A 13,525-nucleotide genomic window follows, 5' to 3' on the forward strand; every position below is an offset into this window, starting at 1 on the left:
AAGCGTTAAAGCCAGCTTTCATGTTCTCTGTCCCTAGCTGCACATAAAGAAATAAGGAGTTTTAATCACTTAAGGGCATTCAAAACTTTATTTTTTGCCCTTACTTGACTTGACTGCTTCATTTTCAATTGAACCTTATGCTAAATTTTTGCATGCGGCTGCTTAAACTTGCATTTGTTCAAATTGTACAGGTATTGGTAGACATAGGCAGGCTGTAACTGGATTGCTACTTGTGAAAAAGCTGCTAGAGCTCTGTGTTAACAGTTTTTAAATAATGGAATTGCTTTATTTAGCCTTCAGTCAAGTTTCTGGAGGTTTTGGGAAAAGGTTCCTGCTTATTCAGGTTACACAGATTTCACACCTGATTGTGGACCATTTTCACCTGTTTACTTCTTTGGGGATTTTGATTACTTTTATGTAGTGCTTGCTCAAGATGTTGATAAAAGTTGATGGGTTGGTTTGGATTATAATTATTCAAGTAACTCCTGGAAAACTGGATTCTTCAAGAACAGATACTAGAAAAGGAATTTTTGAGCAAGTCAGGTATTCATGAAGTAACTGTATTGAGCCTAAGAAAAAGTATATTTTGAGTAACTGGGCGTTAAAGTGCTATGCTTATTTAAAGCTTGATCTCTCCACAGGAGCAGTTGATAAAGATTGAGACAGTTTTGCTAGATTCCAAAGGTTGTCATTTAAATTCAAATTAGAAAGTTAGGTTGGTGGTTCTTGGTGACCAATGCATCATCCTGTGGAGGCTGTAAATTCCTCCTTCCTACCCCTGGCAGAGTACTTGCATCCTGTTTTGACTGCAGCAACTCTGTTGTTTTCGGGGGGGGGGGGGGGGGGGGGGGGGGGGGGGAAGGGAGTTTTTTTTTTTTTTGTTGTTGTTTTGGTGGAGTTTTTTTGTTTGTTTTGGGGTTTTTTTGGGGGGAGGGCTGGGATTTTTTGGGTTTGCTTTTTGGTTTTCATTTGTTTTGTTTGGGTGTTTGTTGTTTTTTTTTGGTTGGTTGGTTTTGGGAGGGGGTTAATTTTTAGATTTTTTTGGTGTTTTTTTTTTGTTTGTTTGTTTGTGGTTTGTTGGTTGGTTGTTTTTTTTCCTTCTCTCTTTCTGAAGTGCCAGTCGAGTTAACCTCCAGATCTTCCCTGCAGTGGCAAGCAGAACCAGAGAGATTTTGACAGTGGCTACTTGTGTTATCCTGGCAGCTGCTAGTTTTCCTTCCTTCCTTCCAGTGAGGATAAAATTGAAGGTTGTCCTCCATTTCATAATCTTCTTCATGGGTATATCCACTACGATAAAATTGTCTTTTACAACAAACAGTATGAAAGTTTTCTTTGCTTGTCACAATTCAATGTAGGATAGGTTGATCATCTGCTTCCTACTAAATTCAGAAACTGAAGCAAGAACCAAATCTATGGAAATAATATTAATTGTTTATGAATTGCTTTCCTGTATTTGAAAGGTACAGATAAGGAGCAAAGTTCATTTCCACTTTAATTGCTTACCTACCTTTAACATAATTGGAGTATGGGAAATAGCATTAAATGTACTGAATGCATTAATGTAAAAACAGCACTATAAAAAAGCAGTTCTATGAATCGGAAAAATATAACTGAAAGCTACTTGAAGGTGACATGATAAAACTGGACTACCCAGGTTGCTCATTTTATGTTAAATTGAATGATGCTGGGAAAGGCAATCCAAAACAAAATTGGTATAAATCCCTCTCTTTCCCCCTTCCTTGAGAAATGCAGGAGAGAAGCTGTCAGACTTTATTGATTGATGTGAGCTTTTGTATGGCTTAGTATTCAAACCACTCAGAACTCTCATTATCTGTTAAATGTTCTCAAACTGCTGCCTGTCCTAATACTGAAAATACAAAGCAAATGCTTGAAGAAGAATGGGATGTGCAGAAAAGGAGCTGCTTAGCATCACCTAAATTTGGTTTCAGCTCTTTTTGGCCTCTTCTAATTTAGATCTTTATGAACTAGAAGCTTGTTTGGTAGACTGAGCCTAGTCCCAGTTTCTGCTAGCTGGCTTGAATCAGGTAAAACAAAAGAAGATCCTACCATTATGAGACTACAGTTTTAAAATGAACCACTGAATTCTTGTAAACACAAGACTGTATTTTTTATTATTTTAAATTGCTTTTAATTTAGAGAACTTTTAGTAGTCTATGAATCCTTAAGGATTAAAATATAGAGAGGCATATTTAAATCTTTCTTTTAAACACTGATTCATAACATTCTAGTACACGGTATTGGCAATTCTGGAATTTCTCCAGTAGACAGATAAAACAGACCTGTTATCTAGGGAGTTTTCTCGCCCTCTGCTGTTCCATCTTAAGCTTCATTATTGAATCTTTTCTTTTTATCTCTCTTGCTTTTCCTTCACCGTTTTAGAAAAGATGATAAAAGCAGAAAGACAGGCAGATGGGTACAGAGGACAGAATTCTACCTGGGAACAATAAAGCTGAGAGGAGGAATCAGACTAGAGCTTTGTGTATTTGCAGGTCTGCAATAAAATCTTGGGTTTGATTTCTTACACCTTACATAATTTTAAACAAATATCAGATTATGTTGGATAATGGATGGACACATATTCAAGTTAAATGTAGCCTGTGCTTCCATACTCTGCATTTCTTATCTGGTCTCTGCGTTAGCATGGCTGTTTACAGAGCTGTGCTAGAAATAATGTAGTAGAAACTATTTTGCAAGATACTTCACTCTTTCCTCTTTATACATGCAGGGACTAACTTTTTTTTTTTTTTTTAGTTTTCACATTGCAGTGAAAATGTGCTCAACTGGGTATAAATGATGTGTTTTAAGCTCTTGCATTAGAAAATTACCCTTGTATAGGTCATGCAGTGCAGCTTCATGTGTCATAACAGCATCCTGACTTTGCTGTGCACGGTGACTCAATGTCAAATGCTGGAGTTCAGAAAAAGTACAATTATTATTCAGGTGGTGGAATAACACTGTCCTTCCCAGTCTGCCAGCTTCTGCAGCATAAACAGCAGCTGTTGCTCAAGGCTGTGGATAACTATCTGGGGTACAAACAGGTTTTTTTTGTACCCAAGTTTATGTGGTCAGGGAAGCGGAGTTGTTGCAGAGAGTACCATTGTGAAAGCTGTCTGCAGTCTCAGCGCTGCAGTGGGGCATAAGAGAAGTGCTGGCACAGGTACACCTGCACCTCTTCCCCAGAGACTCTGCATCACTGGTGTGGCTCCCCAAGGGAATAACCTGCCCGGGCTGTGGGACCTCTTAGATGCCTCTGAACAGAGTTTTTCCCAAAGGGAAAAGAGCCCCAGCACAGAGCTGAATTTCGGTAGCATTTCTGATTGCCTCATACACTATTCTCCAAGTAGACATGGTGTTGCCCATTGAATGTTTTCAGCTAAATAAATATCATTCAATTAAGTGGTGTTTTGTTTGCTGCTTGAAGTACATTGCCAGCTTTTGCTGGCCAGATCCAGAAGTTGAGCTCTTCTAAAGGCTTTGGCTGTTCTCCCAGAGATCATTCAGGAACGCTAATATAGTTTAGTGAATTTTTAAGTGGCCATGGTGGCAGACTAGCACAGCGTGCTTGAAATGGCTTCATTCATGCCGGTAAATACGATGCTCTGAAACTGTGCCCTGATAAATATAAAAAAAAGTGTCATTATGTTGTTCCATACAAGTATTTTAATGCTTTAGATCAGCCAGCATTAAATGTTTCCTTGTAGTCATTCACATATCAAAAAGGTATTTTTGAGAGTTGCCATCTTTGTTAAAATCTCTCCTTTATATTTCCAAGGAAAAATGTAATGTCTCAGAAAATAGTCCAGGGTGATAACTTATGCTGCACTTATTTTGAAAATAGTTACTACTTTAACTTACTAATACATTTCCCAAGGCTTATAAATTGCAGAAATAATCATAAAACATGGCTGTCATCTCAGATACAGTTCCATTGTCTTAACAAACTGTGCGTATTTCTCAGATAGTATCTTAGTTTGGTTTTGAAGCCATTAAGCATTTCCTTGCAGCTTCAGGTAAAACTTTAAAAGTATCAAAACTCCAATATAGTTTAATAATCCAACCATGAAATCACAAAACAGGCTCATTACTGTTGTCTGACAATAAAGAGGATCTGATGTTAACTTCTGAAATGCTGCCTGTAGAGTTTCAAGTTCTACTAAAACTTAAAAAATAAATAAATAACACCACCACCCCCCCCCAAAAAAAAAACCACAAAAAACAACCAAAAAAACAACCCACGGTTTGTGTTCGGAGTGTTACTGAAATGCCTTTGTGGGTATTCCCCCACCAAATAAAAATTGCATTGTGTTAGCTGTTGGGAATTGTCATTGTATCCAGATACATGATATATGTGTATCCTGTAAGATATACCAATATGGAGGTGAGTTACAGCAGTTTTTCCAGCTTTGTCCTGTAGAGGACATTGTATATAGTATTATAAATATGTTTAATGTTCATCTGTTGTTTGTGAATGTGTCTGTTCCTAATGGCATAGCTTGTATATCTACAGTACCACAATTCCTAAATCTGTGCCAAACATTAAATTTGTTTATAGCGGTGCAGTTACGTGACCTGTTTTATGGCTTCAAGCAGAGAGGAAGGGTTGTCCTTTCTTTAAACTCTGCAGAAGTCTTTTTTTACTGCATCTCTGACATAGTGTGGTGTGTAGCAGAGAAAAACTCAGTTCATTTGGAAATGGATGCTGCAGCTCACTTAGATTATTGCCTGTCCCCAGACATGTAGTAGCAGAGTGCAAGTCTTTTCAGTATATGAAGTGCCCCTTTCTGCATACAAACTTGTAATGAGCCAACATGTTTTAGGATGATGTAGTATCCTTAGGCTTAAGTTGTCTGGGAAATCATGTCTAGAAGCAGATCTCCTGTACAAGCTATAGTAGTTGCGGTACCAATCATAACGGTGGAGGTACTGCACTCCGTAAAGGGCAGTGCATAACTGGAGTATGTTTGTGGAGGGGGTGAGCAAATGAGCAAAATCTGCTGCTGCTTTGAGAGGTGGGGAAACAATGTGTCTGCTATAGGGAAATTATGCAGGAAAGTCCTTGGGTTTCATCTTCTCTGAGCTGACTGCTGTGGTGTGATTGTGTCCTACCCTCGTGCCAGGTGGCTGCCATTGAAATATAATAGGCTTTTGACTCCTTTCCCAAAGGAAGTAGTAAAAGCCAAGTTATTTGCCAGGCTTAAAATTAGACTTGACAAAACCCTTGGCAAAGTACTGAGAAATTATGTTGCATTTTCAGGGAGATGAAAGCAATGCCAGCTTGCTCTTCCTAGTGTTTTTCCCTCTGCAGAAGCATCCTGCAAACCAAGATTTATAGGCATCCAAATCAACCATGTGGCAACAGTGAACCCTGTCATATTGTAGTTGTTACATACTGAGCTATGAGTCCTGTGGAGTAATTTAGGCTAGCTGTGCTGTGGGTCTGCTCTGCTCATCTGTGAAAAGTGCCAGTGAAAGCCAGAATCTTGCACCCTGGTAGCTCTGGGTGGCCCGAGGGTGGTGGGTTCAGTAGGAACTGTAGTGAATCCTGGCATCCCATGAGTCCTGGGAGGTGCTGAGCTGCTTATGGGAAACACAGCCCTGGAAAGGCACAGAAACGTGCAGGATGAACTTCTAGAGAGCTGGTGAAACAAGCAGGTAGTTATGCAGATTTCCATCTAGAGTACATTTTCAGATGGCTGTTTGAATGAACTAGCATTTTCTGACTGGAAAGCAGTTTTGTAGTTTTTAAAAACAAAACAACACAACAACAACAACAAAAAAACCCACTGTTGTTACTAATCCAGTAAAAATGTACTTTAATTGAATCCTTTGGGGCCTGAAAAAGCAGGGAAGGTACATTTAGGATGCACGCAAACAAGTTTCAGTTTAATGGTATCTTAGATAATCAGAAGGATTTCACCTTGAATTCTGTCTAAGTAGTCTCCTTATAAAGTGTTTTTTTTTTTTTTTAGGGTTTTTTATTTTGTTTTTTTTGGAGAGGATAAAGAAATTATTCCCGCTGACGCTTGTTAGATATATTAAACCTATTCAGAAGTATTCAGTATTACCAAGCCTGTAATCTACCAAGTACTGGACAAGTGAGTGAGATGGGGTTTCCAGTATCTGATTTGCAAGTGTGCTAAGGTCTGTAGACCTAGACAGATCTAAGGGGGGATTTGGGGTTTGTTTACTTCTTGGGTTTCTTTTTTCTTTTAAAAGAGAGATCGTGGGTAGGATAATGGCTAGTTAAGTGGAATTTGTGATGTCTAATTACCAGGTGGCTTTTAGCTTTCCATTTTTTCTTTCTGGAATGTATTTGCATACGCATTGAGCATAGAATTGTTCTATACACAGGTAACTTTTCTTAAACAGGGACAACTTTAGAGAAAGTTCAGCAGGAAATGTGTCATCAGTTACCTTAAAATCTTTTTTTTACTTATATATATATATACATATATATACACATATATCTTTTTTTTTTTTAAAGGTTAATCAAAACTGGCAATCTTCTATGTTATTACAATAGCATTAGATAAATCCAACAAAGTCTTACTGCAAAAGTAGTGAATCTTCACTACTTTTACAGTAAAAATTGGCTCTCGTGCACTGTCTGAAGCTAGGCTGATGTTTTAAAATGCAACTTGGCTTTTCTGTTTTGTTTCCCTTCCTATTACTTTAATAGCTAAAACCATCAGCTTGGTTCCAAGAATATATTTAGCAGACTGATTTAATCTAATTTCCTCATTGAGCATGCACTGGAATAAAAAAAGCAAATCAATAGCACTCTTGGATATCTTCAAGATAGTTTCAGTTCCTGCTCTCCTGTGTCATCTTCTTTCTCGTTTTATAAGACAATGAGCAAAGATGGCAAATGTGGGAATATTAGAGGTCAGTATTCCATGCCTTTTAAATGTATGAGAAAATTGTTGTTCTTAAGATGTTATCTCCATGGTCTGCCTTGTTTATGCAATATACTTCTAATGCATCCTTGGTTTAATGGGAAAACACATTCCACTGTTATGGAGCTGATGTCTGGGCAGGCTGTTTCTCAGGTGCATCTAAGGCTTGTGCTGCTGTCTGTATTGGTTTGTTGTCCTGTTATGTTGTAGTGTCAGGTGCTCATAAAGATTTCATGGTCCTCATTTTCTTGTCTTCTGATATATAGCTTAGTCCTCAGATCAGTTGGTGGGTTTTGTTTACTTCTCTGACAGCTCCATGAGAAAGAAGCTGTTTTTTTTTTTTTAAAGTTGACAGGTCACATGTATTTGTCTATCATCTGTTCCCAATTTTATTGGTTTTGTTGTACTGTATTCTATGGATTTATCCATGAATCCTCATCTGGATCTCAGCTTCTAGAAAATTCTGCAAGTTTCTTCATATTTTTCAAAAGTGCATTTCTAGACTGTAAAAGCATCACTTCTGCAGTATTGATTTCTTTGGGATGTTTCTGAAAGAGTTCTTATTTGCCATATGCAGGCAGAGACATGTTGCTGTCTCACTCTCTCCAGAGGCAAAACCCTGATGATAGCTGTTTCAGTCATGGACCATCACTTTGCAAGATCTTCCCCAGAGCTGTTTGTGTGCTGGTGTCATGTGAAACTGAAGTGATATGGTTAAACTATTAAAATGATGGCAAAAGCTGTGTTTTCTAATAGGAGTTGAAGCTTGCAAAATGCTGACTCTGTTGCCACTGGTCCTGGACCAACAGACTTATCTACTCAGCTGCTATAGATTCTGTAGTCCATAACATATGCTTATGGTACTGTTGTATGCAGAGTAGGAGTCTTGATGCTGAAATATGCTACATTTACCTGAAACCACAGTAAAATCCATAAGGGATTATGTTTAATCATCTGTGGATTTTGGGTTTAAATTAAAGCAAGTTGTAACTAAAAGGAGGAAAAAGAGGATAAGGAAGGAACAACGGGTTTAAAGTATTGAACAGAATGAATTCACATGTAAACCAGTGTTGTGTCCAGGGAAATAGCCTATATAGAAAAGGCACGAAAGAAGTGTTTTTCTGTCATCTTCATCCCTAAAGTACTATCCACTAAACTACTAAAGATGTAAGGTACTTGCTACCAGAACAAATTCCACATGTGTTATGTTGTCAAAACCGGAGATTGCTGTGAGTGTGGATATAATGATCACAAAAAAAAAATTATGTTCAGTGACCTTTGTTTCCAGTTTAAAGTTGGAAAAGAGGCCAAGTTTTTAGTTTGTTATAATGAAAGGATAAATTCTTGTCGTCATGTTTTGAAACAGAGAAGGATCTTATTTTCTTCTGAAAAAGACTCATTTAAACCAATTCCTTTATAATATGGAAATAAGTTTTCACTATTCATTGCCCTTCTTCATGTTCCTGATGTACAAGATTATTAATTGCCTGTAAAATTTAAAATTAGTGATCGTTCTGGAAGAATCTAAGACATGTTACAGGATGACTGATATTCACAACATCACCATGAGACGAGACTGAATTTATACCTGTGTTACAGACAAATTTCGGTAGGGTATATGCTTTGCCTTGTGTTGTAATGAAGTGACCATGGAGATGCTAATATTTTTTCCCCCCATCATGACTGCTGGGTAAAGAGGCACAGTTATCTTGTCAGTTCACTGACAAAACATGGAAAACTAGCACCAGTGAGACTTGTTTGGTCACTGTTTTGTGAATGTCATAGCAACACGCAACTGTTCTGTCCCTCATCCCCAGTGTTTTCTCTGGCTGAGCTAATTCACCCTTTCAACCTAAGCATGCAGACAGCTCCTGTCAAACTGAAACCTCTATGTCCTTCAGCTTTGCAGATACATTACAAGCACTGTGCTGTAGATATCCATGCAATTCTTTGCACATATGTGAATTTTGATAAAATTAAAAATAACTTTTGAACAAGAAGTCTTCTCCAGGTTTTCTCTTAAACTTTTATCTTTAGGTATGACTAAAATACGCAAACATATTTAACATTGCGTATTTTAGTATTCACTGCCTATTTCTGAAAGCAGCCATTTCTTTGTCTAATGCTTTGCCAATACCTTTTTGACATGAAAAAATCTATTCATTTCCAAATTAGAATGCTAGCAGTGACATGTAAACAAATGCAGATTCTTCATAACTCCCTAAATTTAATCTTCAGAATTTACTGTTTACTTATTTTTAAGACCGATTATCACTTTGCTACAGTTTCTTCTGACTCCTGAGGACCACTGATAAATTCTTATTTGTGTTGTAATACCAAGAAACACCAGGAAAAAGAAAAGTCCATGAATAAACATCCTACTTATGAGTCAAGAGTATGCTTTGTTAAAATTACTTGGATTTTACTTAATATTTTCTCCTACGTTTGCTTCTGAAAAGAAATGGCATACCCAGAGAACCTTGAGTTTACATAATTAAGCTTTTATGCTTTAACCTTCTTTTTTATTTGTGTGTGTGTGTGTGTACTTAACCGCTTTTGCAGAAAAGTAAGTATATTCTCATCTTCTTGAAAATAAAACTTGACTTCATATATTCAGTTTATTTTCACTGATTGTCTTCCTTGTAAATATGGTCAGTTCCTCAGAATTAGGACTTTTTTTTTTTTTTCTCTTCACTTAAGAAAATACTTAGATGTGAAGATACGATGACCTGCAATAGAAATAAAAGTCACAGAAAACTGGTCTCTTGATTATTGTTTGCATTAATAGCAAAACAGACATTAGTAGGAAAAGAGACAAGAGGTGACATGCTGTGCAGCACTTTGCTTTCCATGTGCTGCCTGGGCAATTAGCTGATGTTCCCTGTTACCACTTCATCAGCATCCAGAAGCCAACATGTAATTTAGGCTGGAAAGGATGTTTGTTGTCATCTCTTCTAACTGTCTGCTCAAAGCTTTTGCTAGCCCTTCTCTACTCCCTTCCTGGTGAGGGATTATTGCTGAGTTCAACCTGCCCAGGAGCGATCCCTGTGCTGGCGTAAAATTGTTGAGATTTACTATTCTCACTTCTTTTTTGAAAAGAGTTGGTAGCAAAGAGGACAGGGATGCAGGATAAAGGAAGTCCTGTGATGCCCTTTATTGTCAGGTTTTATTCCTATATAGGCATCTACATACAGAATTGATTGCACAGTTATATCTTTTTTTTTTTCTTTCAAATCTGTCAGCAAGAAATTAGGTGAAGGATGGGAGCTTGAGAACTGAAAGATTAATTTAAACTGCTGCTGTGCGTGTGCAGCACATGTATTTGCTGTGGGTAGAATCATAGAATAGTTAGGGTTGGAAAGGACCTCAAGATCATCTACTTCTAACCCCCTGCCATGGGCAGGGACACCTCACACTAAACCATCCCACCCAAGGCTTCATACAACCTGGCCTTGGTAGAGGCATGCAATGCCTCAATAACCAGCCATGGTTATTAAAAAATATACATACTTACAGCAGAAAAAACATTTGTCAGAGTGTGAGGGAGCACCCAATATATATAATATTAGCGCTAGGTACAGTATTCACCTTTCACAATTTGTTTTTTTGCAGTGTTTACGCAGGGAAGCATTTTGGCAGTTACTAGAAGATGTATAAAGTCTTATGTATGTGTATCATCAGCTTCCGTAGTTTTCAGTATGTTTTTAATGGAATTATTTTTTCTAAGGGCAATGAAGGTTTACCTTTAAAAGCAGATTCCAAGTGACAAATTGCAGACAATTTGGGGTTGTAGATCACTAGGATTCCTTATCTAAATTGTTTGCGTGTCAGATATCCTTTGTAGCATTCAATAATTTGGATAAATGACCCTTCAGTTGGTAATTGAATTTCCTTAACAATAGTTGGGTAACAGTACATAAAAAGTAATAAAAGCCTTTAGCAATGCCTTTTCCTGGAGCTTGTCACAGTCCATACCTCTGATAGTGGATGACACTTATTACTGAAGTCGTATTTCCTAAAAGCTGTGCTTTGCTGAAGTTTTGTCTAAACTCATATCTTCTCCTTTAAGTGAATAGTACAGTTGTAAAATCAAACTGATTTTTTGCTTGTTTTTTGGTTATTAGAAAACTTTATAGGCAACTCATTTTCCTCAAAATTTATTCTTAGAAACTAAGGTTGCTGTTAGAAATTTAGTTTCCTAACATTTATATCCTTCAGAGAACAATTAATTTTATTGTTAGTAATTTAACTTTACTGACATAAGGGAAGTTGATTCTGGATATTTTGCATGAGACTGCACAACTTCTACAGCTATGCATATGTTGTCTGAAGATCGTATGGGACCAAAATTGCCTCTAACGATACAGGGATTTTTACTGACCTAAGAATTTGAGACTTAGCTTTTAAAATACAAGTATTGTGTAATACAGAATCAAACAAGTGGAGACTAAATAGGAATTTATAGATAATTAATTTTCTTTAATTAAATTACTTTCCCTGGTTCTGACTGGTACAGCTAGAAAAACTCAAAATCTAACCTTTAGCTTGATTGTACCTGTGTCTTGCAGAAGAAAGTGAAAAACAAGAGATATCACTCAAAGTAGCCAAATTTTCCAATATGTCATCCATATTGTGTGAACTCTTGTTGTTTTGTTTTGGGCTTTTTTCTTACTAAAAGATTACTTATATTTCAGTCAAATCCTTTAAAGGCTCATACATGCAAATTCTTAGAGGCGTAACACTTTAATTTGCTGGAACATGCTGAAAAACACTTTTCATGTTAATTTCTTTCTCTTTGTAAGTTGAGGCAATAGCAATACCCCGAGAACTAATTGTAATTTTTTTTTCCTCTTCAATTTTCCATGTGTTTCTTTTTCTGGATTGGATTCTATCTGTAGATCCCTTTTTCTAGAATAAAGGAGTGTTTCTGTGACTACTAAATGTTTTCTAACTTGGTTTTATCTGCCATTCTAGGAAATGTCTTATGGTGCTGCAGCAAGCATAATGCTTGTTAAAAATGATTCATAGGTCAAATACCTGTAATTACTCATACAGGTAATGGCATGATAGTGAATTGAAAATACTGGCTGCTTCATTGTCTGGGATAGCAAGGGCCTAATGCTTTTACAATACCATACACATGACCTCATTCAATCACACAAGGTATCTACATTTACTCAGTCTTATGTGCTTATTTGCTTTCTGTTAATAAGTCCAATATTTCTGTTTTGATTTTCCACAAATATAAATTCCTCAGACTGGTAATTCTCCCCATTTGTATGTTTGCAAAATGCATAGTGCATTAGAATACCTCTGGTAATTAATTATCTCCTGTAATTAATTAATAAGGGTGATAGATATTTGCTCAAAGCTGCCAGAAGTTGTTCAGCTCCTTGCCATCTGTAACCTGAAATGTACCATTTAATCTCCCCCAGTAATAAACATAGCTAAATCCTCATTGTAGTTAGCACTAGTGGGACTTTCCACGTTGTTTTGACTATATTGGAAAATCGATTCACATATGAGTAAGCCACTCCATCTTGCATAAAAATACAATAAAATAAATGCATTAGATATATTAGTTTCCTCATGCATCTTTGTCTTGAGTGCCAGAGTTCTGTATGTTTTTTCATTTCTGTGAGATTTAGTAGGAGGCATTATACTTTCAAAGTACATAGTGGATTTCTGATTGCTACAAAGAAAATAATTGTGCTGGATAAAAGAAATCAAAGCCTTCCTATTGCATGAAAGTACATAGAGCATTTACAGATTTATGATTGCAAAGCTAAAAATGCTGTTTATCAAAACAAAACCACAAGCTTTAAAAACTAAGGATACTTAAGCAATTTCATAAATTCAAATTTCAGCAAAGCAAGTATTGTCTAAAAAATGAGAATTGACCTTTGATGGAAGTGTAATTTTGATATTGTTAATAAATACAGGATATTGAGAAGACTCATGGTATTTAATCCGTCTTTAGATTATGTCAAAGTTTAGGTTGATTGAAAATAGCGTTGCCTTCTGAGCTGTAGCAAAAGCTGCTCTGAATAATCATTCACTAGACATTTTTGACACAGGCTTTTATAATGCATCATTTTTTCAACTGTAGTGTTTTGATAAGGGAATTCTGTACTTGGGGAACAACTGATTGTAACTGCCTCTGAATGTGTGAAGTTGTAACAGTTTCCCTAGAAATGTCATTTCTGGAAACAGTGTTCTCAAGGTTGGCATTAAATGTCAGTGTACCAACTGTTCAGAAAGCTGCTGAGTTTCATGATTCAAATATTGCAGTCTTCCAAGTCAATTAAGTAAGCCAAATATGCTCTTTTTGTCCCCCTTGGCTTCTAAGTTTCACCAGGAATAGTTAGATAAATGTAGCTCCCATTTTAGTAATTTGTGTATTTATCTTGTTACTCTCTAGGATACTCTTCATGAAAGCTTTCAAAATTAGTGCTTTGTATTCAAGTCTTACACCCTTACATAAATATCTGTAAGTGTACAGAAGCATTTGATTTCCTCTTCCTTAAAAAAAAAAAAAAAAAAAAGAAAAAAAAAAGCTGAACATTTGAAATTTCCAGTTGTTTTCAAAGGAGTTATGTGCATATATG

At 36.6% G+C, this 13,525-nt stretch overlaps 1 protein-coding gene across 1 annotated transcript in view; it reads left to right on the forward strand.

Moving 5' to 3' along the window:
- Positions 1–13,525, forward strand: part of KCNIP4 (potassium voltage-gated channel interacting protein 4) — a 437,792-nt gene that overhangs the window by 77,611 nt on the left and 346,656 nt on the right. The gene's annotated exons all lie outside the window — the stretch shown is intronic.

The sequence above is a fragment of the Lathamus discolor genome, chromosome 1 (assembly GCF_037157495.1).
Source record: "Lathamus discolor isolate bLatDis1 chromosome 1, bLatDis1.hap1, whole genome shotgun sequence".
Classification (NCBI taxonomy): domain Eukaryota; kingdom Metazoa; phylum Chordata; class Aves; order Psittaciformes; family Psittacidae; genus Lathamus; species Lathamus discolor.